The sequence below is a fragment of the Sturnus vulgaris genome, chromosome W, assembly GCF_052056855.1.
Source record: "Sturnus vulgaris isolate bStuVul1 chromosome W, bStuVul1.hap1, whole genome shotgun sequence".
NCBI classification, from domain to species: Eukaryota; Metazoa; Chordata; class Aves; order Passeriformes; family Sturnidae; genus Sturnus; species Sturnus vulgaris.
The window spans coordinates 45,975,783-45,990,230 of record NC_142282.1 but is presented as its reverse complement, the minus strand read 5'-3'; the positions used below and the strand labels follow the sequence as shown (position 1 = coordinate 45,990,230).

The window sequence follows — 14,448 nt, the reverse complement described above, 5'->3', positions numbered from 1 at the left end:
TTAACTTCTGTGCATTTCTTTCTTTGTAATGAACTTATCTCTAACAAGCCAGGACGTGATTGTATTCAGTATAAACAGATCAATGGCAACATTTAGCCTAAAGGTTTTATGAGATTGATCAGGAAGTTAGATTTAGATTTAAAGGCACTATAGTCATATTTAATTTTATTTCTATACATACTTGAGTCTCTTAAACAGGGACCTTAAATTTGACAGGAACGAGACACTCAAGCAAATTGTAATGGATGACGTAATGGCTTACCCGGAAGCATTTTGTGGGAATTGATTTCTTATAGTATATTCATCAGCCATCATTTTAGTGTGAAGGAAATCTTCAAACAGCTAAATCAAAAGTATCCTTTGGTTTAAAACCTTATTGGTATATTATTTTTCACTTTTGAGAAACTTTTCATTGCCTTCAAAATTCAGATTACATCAAGTCTTGTTTCAGCCCCTGAAGTGCTTTTGGTCAAGATAGGAGAGGAAAACCAGAACATTTCTGAGTCCCAGACTTTTAACTCTGTCCTTGTTACAAACAGCATTTTAACAAATTCATTTGCCTTTGGAACAGAAAACGACAAAGTTACAGGCTTATCGTTATGGATTTGAGTGTTCCAGGTTCTTTAGATAGTAAGTGATCTATTCAAGATGATATCTTACTGAAATAGATCCATTTTGAGAAGGGATATGGATTTCTTATATGAAAGCAAATCCATATGTTAAAATGGTGTGGTGGGTGTTTGTTGTTGTTGTTTTACTTTTAGAACTTGCAAGGCACAATCGACTTCATAGTTCAAGATCAAAATAAGACCAAGACATTCCAAACCGGTGTTTCTTTTTGGTTGTTTTTCAATCTGTATATCTTTGGATTGTAACCGGTAGAACTCTGCTTTAACTGTAAATAAGTTGTGGAGGTTTCAGAAGTGGAACATACGGTGGAACAGTAAGCTGAGAGCATTGTGCAAGGAGAGGAAAGAGGGGGAAATGGTAAGAGTTTCCTGAGTCGGAAGGGACCCCTAGGGATCATCAAAGTCCAACTCCTGGCCCTGCACAGACACTCCAACAGTCCCTCCCTCTGCATCCCTGAGAGCATTGCCCAAATGTTCCTGGATCTCTGGAAGCCTCGAGGCTGTGCCCATTGCCTGGACAACCTATTCAGTCCCTGACCACCCTCTGAAGAAAAAATCTTTACATGATACCCAGCCTAATCGTCCCCTGACACAGCTCCTGGCATTCCCTTGGTTCCTGGTCACAGAGAGCAGAGACCAAAGCTGTCCCTCTGCTACCCTTGAGAGGAGCTGAGAGGTCCCAAGTGAGGTGTGAGCTCAGTGTCCTCTCTCCAGCTGAACCAAATGCCCTCAGCCACTCTTTGTATGGCTTCCCCTTCAGACCCTTCACTCTCTCTGTGTCCCTCCTTTGGACATTCCTCTAATAGCCTGAGGTCTTTCTGACATTGTGCCATCCAAAATTGCCCCTGTTAGCATTGAAACACATAATCACAGAATGATTATATGCAGGTGCTTTATTGAAGAGCTCTGGGAATCAGGGGTGCAGACCCAAATCTGACTCTGACATGGATCTGAGATGAACATGTTTTTATACCCTTTTCGTTATATAACTATATATTAATTATTAAACCCTTATTGTTCTATTGTATACATTGATCTTATCTGAGCATGAATTCTTGTAATTTTCATTAGGCCTCCCCAAATATTCTTTCTCATGATTCTTGTTACGATTACATAATTTCTCATGATTCTTATTACGATTAAGCAATAATTATATTCAATTACCAAACAATTGTTACATTTAACAATCATATCATTTATCATATGATGATTATGCAGGTGTAACTTCACATGATCTGGAAAAAAACAAAGCTCAATATTCATTCACAGGTCCTAGTTTCTTTTCCCAGGCCTACCCCTGAATCTATTGTATGCAGTTCCCATGATTTTAGAAACATTTTAACCCTATGCTATAATTTCCCCCCTTTGAAAGTATTTTCACTTCACTATAATAAGTGTAAATGCTTTCACTTGATACAGTCCTTTTGGCTTCTGAGTTTATACTTGATGTTCGTCTTCAAATCCATGGTTGTTATAACTGTTGTCATGGATGCTGTCACAAACCAGGGAACCTGAAGATGATGGGTGTGGATTTCTGTCCTGTGTTAGTGCCTTCATTATCTTTCGGTTCCAGGATGTCCTTTTCTGTATTTCTCTTTTCAGGATGCTGTAAACTAACCAAATCACTAAGAACATAATTAGTAAGATTATCAAACTCTCAATGATACACTTAATCCACGAACTCACATTCCAACCTAACCCTTTGAAGATTTTGTCTAACCAGCTCGTATTCAATTCCTTTTGTTCTTCTTGTGGCTCATACTCTATTTGTTTCAATTGATTGATATCATATTCTACCTCTGCAGTTACGTTTGGGATGTGAATGAAACAATGATCAATTTACCCTTTTAAAAATCCGCACACCCCATGCTCTTTCACAAGTAACATATCTAAGGCAAATCGATTTTGTAAAGTCATTTTTGTGGTGGCTTGTAATTGCATGTTTAGTTCTCTAAAACCTTCCTGGGTAACTCTTGCTAGTCTATCTACTTGACCTGTAAGCTTATACAACATTTCTATTTCGGTAGTTTGCTATAGGGCCTAATAAAGACTCTAGGGCCCACTCAAATTTTACTCCACTAGAGGGTTCTTGCCAAGTTTCATCTTGATCTGGAACTTCTCATCTTGTTCTTATCTGCAGAAGTTCGTGTTTTCCATTAAATGGGGACTTTTTCCAAATTGGACAGAGACGTGTTCTTCATTGCCCCTTCTTGTCGGCCATCTTGAGCTGCTGCTGCTGTGAGGAAATCCTTCCTTGAAAGACGAGCGAGATCGTGTCTACCGGCGCATTGCACTGAGTGAGAGCTCGCTAGGGACTTTTCACTCTGAGCAACAGCAAGAGGGCTTGCTTGCACGTAGAGCTGAGGAGAAGCCTTGCACAGAATTGCGGCAGAGCTGAAAATCATTGCTGGAGTTCAGCTCTGTCCGGACCGCAGAAGGTGAAGAACGAAGACACAGAGAACCAGGCTTGCAAGCGCAGTGCAGCGAAGGGCAGACAACCAGCCAAAGAGCTCCTTCACAATCACTACTGAGATGATAAAAGGCGTGTCGAGGCTTCCTCATCCTCAGTCCAGCGGTAGCAGTGATCGAGGCTGGGCGGATCTTGCGCGCTTTGAGCTATTCATTCCTTCATTAAATTCATTTCATTAACATAATTAGTGGTGGGGGTGATCAATACGGTGATCAATTAAGGTGCTACGTGGCTCCATGGCGGGTGATTCGAGGATGTTTTGGCTTTTAAAAAGAGAAATCTGGGCATGGGGTCGGGGGGGGGAGTTTTCAAGTGCTTTTAAATTGAATTATTAAGCTGTTCTCCAAATTTTACCTCCAAAACCCCTCAAGGACTGTTGCTGGGGGTTTTGGGGTTTCCCCGCTGGTCCCCAAGACTGCTTCGGCAGTCCTCAGCAAAGGAGCAGGTTCACAAGCCTTGGCCAAATAGAATTTGGCTCGCGGCGAGCTCTCAAACGAGTGGGGTAGAGAGATCGGAATGTGTAGAAAGGCACATATCCATAGTTTATTCTATGAAGGCATCCTATCTAGCATATTCAACAGTTAGGGTTTTAAAGGGGTTTTTATATCTTTTGAGGGTTTTACACTTTGCACCAATTACCAAGGGAATTCTACTTTCTAACCAATCCCTGAGGGATTTTACATTCAAAGCTGGCCTATGGATACTAAAAGAAAATGAACCACTAATAATGGAGATAGATAAGAGGGTCTACCAAGTGAGGGAAGCTGGATTCCTTTATGTATTCGTCATTTAACAAGTCATTTCTTATCTTTCAGATATGGTTTTCCAAGGAGCCTGTTCTGGGGATACAGAGGAACTTTCTTCGTTATGAATGTTTTCTACTCCCTCCACAAAGGACCCTCCAAAATTCCCCAAATTCCCCCCAAATCCACCTGGAACCGGCCCAAAATCCCTCCACTCTCCCCCAAAACCAATCCATAAATGCCCAAATTCCACCCGGCAGTCAAAAACTCTCTCAAATCCCTCCCAAAACTCACGCTCATGCCCCAAAATGCCCCAAATTCACCCCAAAATCCACTCGGGACCCCCAAAATGCCACAAATTCATTCCAAAATTCAGTTGGGACCCACAAAATTCACCTTGGACCCTCAAAATTTCCCCAAAAAATTCCACTTTGTATCCCCTAAACTGTCACCTGGGACCCCCAAAATTCCACCTAGATCCCCCAAAATTCACCATAAAATCCAGCTTGGATTCCCTGAAATCCTCCAAGTTCACCCCAAAATTCCACTTGGAACCCCAGATTTCACCTGGGTCCCTCCAAATTCCACGAATTCACCCCAAAATTCACCTGGGAACACCAAAATCCACCTGGGACTCCAAAATTCACCTCAAAAATCCACCTGGGAAACCCAAAATCCCCCCCAAAGTCCCACCTCGGTCCCAGAAAATTCCAGAAATTCACCCTAAAATTCCACCTTGGATCCCCCAAATCCTCACCTGGAACACTCCAAAGTTCCACAAATTCACCCCAAAATTCACCTGGGACCAGCACAATTGACCTGGGACTGCCGAATTCCCAGCGTTCATCCTAAAGTCCCACCCAGAAGCCCACAAATCTCTCAAATCCCCCATAAATCCCACCTGGGACCCCCCAAAACCCCTCCAACTGCTCCCCCAGTTGCTCTCGGCCGCCATTTTACTCCCTTCTCATCTGGCGGACGCTACACTCTGATTGGCACCCAGTGCTCTCATTGGCTGAGCATTTCCCGCCCTTTCCATACCGCTCTCTGATTGGTCAGCGCCTGTGTCCGAGGGCAGACCCGTGGGCTGATTGACTGACCGGGAAAGAACAGGGCGGGAAAAAGGGCGGAGTATTCTGAGGCAGGCGGCATCGTGATTGGCTGAAGGGAGGCAAAGGGGGTGAGGCTACTGTGATGATAAAAGGCGTCCCAAGCCTTCCTCACCCTCAGTCCAGCAGTAGCAGCTGTCGAGGCTGGGTGGATCTTGCATGCTTTGAGCCATTCATGCCTTCATTCAATTAATTTAATTAACCTAATTAGTGGCGGGGTGCTCGCGGCGATCAGTTAAGGTGCTACGAGGCTCCGTGGAGGGCGATTTGAGGCTGTTTTGCCTCTCAAAAAGAGAAATCTGGGCTTGGGGAGGGGGTGGGTGGGGAGGTTTTAAGTGCTTTGAAATTGAATTATTAAGCTGTTCTCTGAATTTCACCTCCAAACCCCCTCAAGGACCTGCCAAAATCCCTCGAATCTCCCCCAAAACCTATCCATAAATGCCCAAATCCCACCTGGCAGTCCCAAACTCTCTCAAATCCCTCCCAAAACCCAGACTCATACCCCAAAATCCCACGAATTCACCCCAAAATCCACCCAGGACTCCCAAAATGCCACAAATTCATTCCGAAATTCAGATGGGACCCACAAAATTCATCTTGGACCCCCAAAATTTCCCACAAAATTCCAACAAAAATTCCACTTTGCATCCCCCAAACCCTCACCTGGGACCCACAAAATTCCACCTGAATCCCACAAAATTCAACCTAAAATACAGCTTGGATTCCATCACTTCCACCAAATCCACTCCAAAATTCCACATGGATCCTCAGATTCCACCTGGGACACTGCAAATTCCACGAATTCACCCCAAAATTTTCCTGGGAAACCCAAAATCTACCTGGTTCCCCAGAAATTCACCTCAAAAATCCACCTGGGAAAACCAAAATCCTCCCCTAAGCCCCACCTGGGACCCCAAAATTCCAGAAATTCACCCTAAAATTCCACCTTGAATCCCCCAAATCCACACCTGGAACACCCCAAAGATCCACAAATTCACCCCAAAATTCACCTGGGACTACCAAAATTCACCTGGGACTGCCAAATCCCAAGATTTCACCCTAAAGTCTCACCCAGAAGCCCCAAAATCTCTCAAATCCCCCTCAAATCCCACCTGAGACCACCTAAAACACCTCCACCCATCCAGTGCCTTCAAGGTGGTTTTAAGCAGGCCATTGCACAGTTCAACTTTCCCTGCAGCTGGTGCATGGTAGGGGATATGGTACACCCACTCAATGCTGTGTTCTCTAGCCCAGGTGTTTATAAGGCTGTTCTTGAAATGACTCCCGTTGTCTGGCTCAATTCTCTCAGGGGTACCATGCCTCCAAAGAACTTGTTTTTCCAGGCCCAAGATGGTGTTCCAAGCAGTGGCATGGGGCACAGAGTAGGTCTTCAACCATCCAGTGGTGGCTTCCACTATGGTCAGTACATAGCGCTTGCCTTGGTGGGTTTGAGGCAGTGTGATGTAGTCAATCTGCCAGGCCTCTCCATACTTATATTTGGACCATCGCCCTCCATATCAGAGGGGCTTCACCTGCTTGGCCTGTTTGATGGCAGCACACATCTCACAGTCATGGATAACTTGAGAAATACTGTCCATGGTTAGATCCACCCCTCGGTCTCGTGCCCACTTATAGGTGACGTTTCTGCCCTGATGACCTGAGGCATCATGGGCCCATCGAGCCAGGAACAACTCTCCCTTGTGCTGCCAATCTAAATCTATCTTTGACACCTCTATCTGTGCAGTCTGGTCTACCTGCTCATTGTGTCGGTGTTCCTCATTAGCCCGACTCTTGGGGACATGGGCATCTACATGACGGACTTTTACAGGCAGCTTCTCTACCCGAGTGGCAATGTCTTTCCACTCATCAGCAGCCCAGATTGTTTTTCCCCGCTGTTGCTGCTGCCCAAAACCCCAAGTAAAACACAAACTAACAGAGTGTCATTTTATGCGGTGCTTTATTCAGGGCCCGGGGACCTGCGGACTCGCGTCCCAAGTCAGGATCCCACTGGTTCCCTTTTTAGAGGGTTTTTTATACCCTTTTACAAATGGTTTATGTGCAGAAGTACACATTCTTTTGTAGATACATTCACCTTGAAGATAGCATTTTGGCGTCATAAATCTTACATGGTTGCTTATCTTAGGACTATAGTGTTCTCCTCCTCAATCTCTCTCTGGCGCCACTGCCTTAGGACTATAGTGTTCTCCCCCTCAATCTCTCTCTTATGCCACTGCCCACCACCAGTACTTTATTTATGTTTATACTTTAACTTTATCACTAACGGTTCTGCATGCTCTTAGCACAGCACATTCCTAAGTTAGTTTCCCAGGGCCTACTCTGGGGACTGCAGTCTTCAAGCCTTAGCATTACTACTACTATTATGGTTTATACACTTTATATTCTAATATTCAGGATTTCTAGTCCATACGGTAACAACTCCCCCCTTTTGAGCATTCTTTAGAGTCTTCTGCAAGGATGCTCAATTCTTCCAAGTGATAGTTTCTAGATATGATGGTGGAGGGTTGTTTCAAGAAGTTGGTTGAATCACTTCTTTTCGAGTCAGGGCCTTCATGATTTGCCGTGTGTGTGTTCCTTCTTTAGCAATTATTCCTAAAAGACATCTATACATAATCACAATTACTACAATGATTATTACAATCATTATTCCATTTTGAATAATTGAGGATAACCAACCAGAGACCTGGATTCCCAAAGAACTGAATAAAGCTCCAACCCAATTACGTTCTGCATCCTTTTGTACTTCATGTATGTTTAGTTCAATTTGCTCCAATTGACCTATATCCTTTTCTACTTCCTTCGTGACATTTGGGATATGTACACAACAGTGATCATCCCTTCCTTGTAAATATCCACAAACTCCGTGTTCCTTTAATAAGAGCAGATCTAATGCCATTCTATTCTGGATTGTCATCCTGGTTGTGGCTTGTAATTGTAGATTAAGATCTCTAAATCCCTTTTTTGTTACTGCTGCCAATCTTTCTGTCTGCTCTAGTAATTTATATAACAGTTCCCGGTTTCTATATGTAGATACAGGTGCAAATAAAGATTCAAGCATCCAACCGAATTTTACACTTTCCCCTGGCTCGTTCCATTCATTCTCTAGATTTACTGCTTCGACTGTCTCAGGGCTTAATCCTCTTTTTGTCCTTTTCTCTTGGTCTTCCTTGGTTAATTTGGACTGTTTCCAAAATGGACATAAGGTTGGTATCCCTAACGTTATTTGAGTAATCGGACCACCTATCGGTAAATGTGTAGTCCATTGGCCATGTCCCATTACCCAGACTGAATTTCCGGGGCTTCGTACTGTGGTTGATTGACAATCTTTCCGAGCTCCTTTTAATTCTCCCGTTATTGTATGGTTGTATCTCTGACATTCACATCCCCATTTCAACAACACCCGGACGGGTACTAATCCAATTTGGGATTCTGGGGTATCACAGGTTATGACTTTACTACAGTTCCAACCTGATATTTGGGCTAGTCTGTTGTGGTGCACTGTTTCAGCTTCGAGGGCCCCTGGATGTTCCTGTTTTCTTGACCACTCAATACACCAGTGTATTGATCCGATATAACTATAGGGTTCCAGTAGGCTAGGACCCCAAATTGCTTTCCATTGCTCCCATTCTTCTTTCCCTTCTTGACACACTATCTCATGATAATAATCTACTACAGGTTTTCTTCTTTTCTGATTTACTTCAAATGTGCACCACCCAACATTTTTGTATTGACCTATTTCAGTGAATACAGAATTTGGTAATTTTAAACATTCCGATCTTTGCCCTGGGGTTGACCATCGTCTTCCATAGGTATAAACCTCTTCTACTATTCTAGTGCGATTTCGTAGCTCTCTGTGGCATTTCCTCGTTCCATTTACTATTTTGGGGGGCATTTCTCCTAATGGGATGATTCCCCACGGTATAGGGTCACTTGCTGCCTTTGGCAAGGGCAAACACGCTGTTATCGCTGTTACATTTTGCATTTTCCCAAAATCCCTAATTAATCCCACTACCAAATTCTCTTGCCCCAATTCCTGTTTCACATTTTCCATTTCTTTTGCTTGTTGGACCATTCTAGTTTCTCTCATCCTGCAAAGATTCCCTAATTTGAGAGTGCAATTGATTCTTAATGAAGGACCATCCCACATGACAATTCTCATACTTGTGGGTGTTACTTGTATTGGATAAGAATACCCTTTTGTCTTAAAACCCTCCACCAAAATTTTTACATCTAAGTTCCCATAATCGAAGCTTTCCCTGATCCATACCATGCATGAAAATTGACCAACCTGAGCTTTTCGCAAGTGTGAGATCATTAGGGTAGTATTACCTTTCTGCTGTTTCATATCCCAAATTGTCACAATCCCTTCTGAAAATACCTTATTTGTTGTGATCAATTTCCATTTCGTCTTTACTTCATCAAATCCAGCTCCCTGGTCATCAAAAAACAAACAGGTTAGATTTACATTTGCCCCTTGTGGTACAATCACTGTTGGTTTAGGAACAGTAACTTTAACAAAGGCATCTCCGATACGAGCAATGCTCAACATTAACATCGCAATCAAGGCCTTGCCTTGAATACCAGTTTTGTGTCGGTTAAAGGTTGGACTTCCCATCGTGACGGGACTTTCATGATTCGGGTGTAGTGTATCCAATTGTCGATCCCTTGGACCTTTACGGCTGTGTATGTAGTCATAATCACTTGTCAGGGACCGTCCCATGTTTCTTTTAGTGGTTCCACATTCCAGTTTTTTATGTAGACTTGGTCTCCAGGCTGTATATCGTGGACGGGATTCTCCAGAGGCAAAGGTCGATTCCACTGCAACGCCCCCCGTAGTGCTGTAAGAGTCTTATTGAGAGACAAAATGTAATTTAACAGTACCTGATCTCCCACCACATTCGGGTCCCCTTTGTAAGTTGCAGCATGATAGGGTTTGCCGTATAAAATTTCATACGGACTTACTCCTACTTTGTCTCTAGGTTTGATCCTGACCCTTAACAGAGCTAAAGGTAATGCTTGACGCTATTGTATCTTTGCTTCTTGGCAGATTTTCTTAATTTGGCCTTTTAGTGTCTGATTCATCTTTTCTACTTGTCCACTAGACTGAGGTCTCCAAGGTGTATGGAGATTCCATGTTATCCCAAGTACCTTAGCCACTTCTTGCACTATTCCTGCCACAAAATTAGGTCCCCTATCTGAGGACATCCCTAGTGGGATTCCAAACCTAGGGATGATCTCTCGAAGTAAAGTTTTAATCACTTCTTTTGCTTGGTTTGTTCTACATGGGAATGCCTCTGGCCAGCCTGAGAAGGTACATACATAGACTAAAACATACTTATCCCCCTGTGCTTTTGGTAATTCTGAAAAATCTATCTGCCAATAATCTCCTGGCTGTGGGTGTATTTGCAATTTTCCCATTTGCACTTGCCTACGTGTCATTGGGTTGTTCTTAATACAAACTGGACACATTGCATTGATCCTTTTGGCCATTGTTAACATCTGATTGGAGATTATTTCTTGTTTTAGAAATTGCACTAAAGCTTCTGCTCCCCAATGGCATTTGTTATGTTCAATTTCTAATATAATTTTCATTATTTTTGTTGGCAATATCACTTGTCCTACGGCAGCTTCATACCATCCGGCCACATTCTTCTTAGCTTGTACTAGCCGTGCTAATTTTTCGTCTTCTGGTAGATATACTGGTACTTCGTCCATAAAAGCTTCCGCAGGGTTGGTACGTGCTGGTAGCAATGCCATTTGGGTCCATACCTCGCGAGCAGCCTGTCTGGCTGTTCTGTCAGCCAGACGATTTCCCTGGAATGCTCTTTCTTCTCCCTGCTGGTGTCCTTTTACATGCATTACTGCTACCGCCTGGGGCTTATGTACTGCTTCCAGTAGTTGCACAATTTGTTCTCGGTGTTTAATTGACGAACCCTGTGAATTTAATAGTCCTCTCTCCTTCCATAATGCCCCATGTACATGTATTACCCCAAATGCATATTTAGAATCAGTCCAAATATTTACTCTTTTCCCTTGACTCAATTCCAAGGCTCGGATGAGGGCTTGGATTTCAGCTTTTTGTGCTGATGTTCCGGGAGCCAAGGCTCTGGCTTCTATAACCTGTCTTAGAGTTACCACTGCATACCCGGCGTACCTGGTTCCATTCTCCACGAAACTCGATCCATCGGTATACAGCTCCCATTCAGGTTCGTCTAAGGGCTCATCCTTTAGATCCTTGCGGGTAGCGTATACCTGTTCGATGGTCTCCACACAGTCGTGTACCAGGTTGCCTTCTTCTTGGGTGGCTCTAAGAAATTCGGCTGGATTGAGATGGTTACTTACCTTCATTTCAACATCATCATGTTCCCTAAGGATTGCCTGGTATTGCAGCATACGGCTAGAGGAGAGCCAATGCCCCCCTTTTTGTTCCAAAACTGCTATTACCATATGTGGGACAAACACTTCCATTTTCTGCCCCATAGTTAGTTTTCTAGCTTCTTGTATCAGAAGCACTGTTGCAGCAACAGCTCTAAGGCAGCCAGGCCATCCAGCGCTTACTGGATCCAGTTGTTTTGAGAAGTACCCCACCGGGCGCTTCCATGTTCCCAATTTTTGTGTCAACACCCCAATCCCCAGTCTTTGCCTCTCATTTACATATAATTGAAAGGGTTTTGTGAGATCTGGCAACTCTAATGCAGGTGCCTCTTTTAGAGCTTGCTTCAAGTTCTGAAATGCCTTTTCTTGTATTTTATTCCATTTAAATTCAGGATTCTTGACTGCCTCATACAGAGGTTTTGCTTTTAGTCCAAATTCTGGAATCCACAACCGGCACCACCCTGCCATTTCTAAAAAGGACCTTAACTCTTGTGGATTTCGAGGTGTCGGTATAGCACATATTGCCTGGATCCGGTTCACCCCTAATTTCCGAACTCCTTGTGATATCTCGCATCCCAAATAAATGACTTGTGTTCTTACCAGCTGGGCCTTTTCTTTTGACACTCGGTATCCAGCTTGTCCGAGCATGTTGAGGAGTTCAATGCTGAGTCTTCGACAGATGTCTTCTTCTGTTGAGGCTAGAAAAATATCATCTACGTACTGTAGAAGAATAAATGAGGAAGGTGACTCCTTTACCTGGGTTAGTCTCCATTCTTCCAGTTCCCGGGCTAGTTGGTTTCCGAAGATGGTTGGAGAATTCTTGAATCCTTGTGGTAAACGTGTCCAGGTGAGCTGTCTTTTCCGTCCTGTAGCAGGGTTTTCCCATTCGAAAGCAAAAATGTTCCTACTTTCAAATGCCAAAGGGATACAGAAGAATGCATCTTTCAAGTCAATTACTGTGAACCATTTAAATTTCTCCGAGACAGCTGTTAGCAATGTATATGGATTTGCTACTACTGGATGAATATCCTTTGTTATATTATTAATTGCCCTCAGATCTTGAACTAACTTGTACTTACCATTGGACTTCTTTACCGGAAATATGGGGGTATTGAATTCTGATTCACATTCCTGTAATATCCCTAAACTAACAAACTGATCTATTAAGGGTGCTACTCCTTTCCGAGCCTCTAGTTTCAGAGGGTACTGCCTTATCCGTACGGGTTGTGCTCCTTCCTTCAATTCCACAACTACCGGTTGTGCTGCTTTTGATTTTCCAGGAATCCCTGTTTCCCATACCCATGGTACCACAGCCTGTTCTATTTCTGTGGGGATTTCTGTTGCCTCTACTTCTTTCACTGTAAATAATTTGGCTATATTATCTTTTGGAATTTCTAATTTTACTCTTCCTTTTTCAAAGATTATTTTTGCCTCTAACATTGATAACAAATCCCTCCCCATTAATGATTCTGGGCTATTTGGCATGTATAAAAATTGATGATCAAATTCTTTCCCCCCAAACTTTATATCCAACGGACGTAAAAATGCCCTTTCTTCCACCTGTCCTGTAACCCCTACCACCCGAATGGTAGAATCACTTAGAGGTCCTAATTTGGTGTTAATTGCAGAATATGTAGCCCCCGTATCTACTCTAAATTCCAATGGTTCCCCGTCTACTTCTAAAACTACCTTCAGATCCCGATCTAGTCAGCTTTGAGTCTGGTAGCTTCCCATCATAAAGGCTTGGGCGACACCTTGTGGCCCTCCCTGAACTGCACTTGAATTATTTATCAACCCCTCCCCGCTATTTAGCCCGAATCCCATACCTTGATTAAGTGGACATTCGTTTTTCCAGTGTCCTCTGTTCTTGCACAAGGCACACTGATCCAATCCCAATCTCATTTTTCCTTGTCCCATTTGTAATTGGTTTGGGAATCCCCTTCCACCCATCGAAATTCCTCCCCTAGCCATTCCTCGCCCCCGTCCGCGCCCCCGGCCACCTCCCCACATACCATTCCCCGTTATCTGCTGTAGTACTGCCAACATACTAGCTTGTTGCTTCTTAGCAGTCTCTTTTTCCCTATTATTATATACCTTCCACGCAACTTCTAAAAGTTTATCGAAATTCCGTGTATCTTCCCTTTCTAATTTCTGCAACTTTTTCCGAATATCCTCTTGGGATTGTCCCATAAAAATTAAAGCTAGCTGCAATTTCCCTGATTCCCCTTCAATTTCTAAACTGGTATATTTTCGAGCAGTTTCCTTAAGCCTTTCTAAGAAAGCTGACGGGGACTCATTTTTCTCCTGCCTTACTGAATACAACTTGGACCAGTTTAACGTCTTAGGTATCCTGCTCCGTATTCCTTCTACCAACAATTCTTGATAAGCCTTAAGTCTATGGTAACCCCCTGTTGAATTAACATTCCACTCTGGATCCTCCCGCGGCACCAAATCATTTAATGTACCGTCCACTATTTGCGACCTAATCATTTCTCGTGCCTTTTCCCTCATAGCTTTAAACACCATCTCTTTCTCAGTAGAGTCCATTATTGTATCCAGTAAGACCTGTAAATCATTCCAGTCTGGATTCTGTGTTTTAATCACCATTTTCACTACCCTTGCCGCCCGTTCAGGATCCTCCCGATAAGCCCCCGCAGACTGCTTCCAAATTAACAAATCATTAGGAGAAAAAGGAACTTTCACCATTACTCGTTCCCCGTGGGGTCCAACCGCTTCCCGCAACGGAGCCATCAATTGTGCACCCCTTTTTCCCTTCTTCTCCTGCCCGCTACGGGTCCTTTCACATAGAGGAGTACGCGGCTTATCAACGACTTTTCCTTTCTCTAAATCCCCCCCCCTTTTCTTCCTCATTCACCTCTTCGTCCGACTCACTCGGTTCACTCTCTTCCGGGGGGGTGCACTAGGTGCTACCAACAGAGAAACATCCTCCTTAGGATCTGACAACTTAACAGAATACTCCTTCCCTTTTTGCCACCCTTTGCAGCCCGCACAACCATCTGTTGCTGTTTTTAAGACCATAATGCCACACTCCTTCTGCCATTCTGGCTTATTTTTCAAATAATAAAACAAATCAAGATACGGAA

General features: G+C 43.4%; 1 long non-coding RNA gene across 1 annotated transcript in view; it reads left to right on the top strand.

The window, feature by feature from the left end:
- The window catches only part of LOC148220241 (uncharacterized), a 27,346-nt gene extending 12,898 nt beyond the window's left edge, over positions 1-14,448 (top strand). Inside the window, exons 3-4 of the long non-coding RNA XR_015798852.1 lie at positions 2,770-3,204; positions 3,915-14,448. This is a non-coding gene — a long non-coding RNA (uncharacterized LOC148220241). The remainder of the gene's footprint in view (positions 1-2,769; positions 3,205-3,914) is intronic.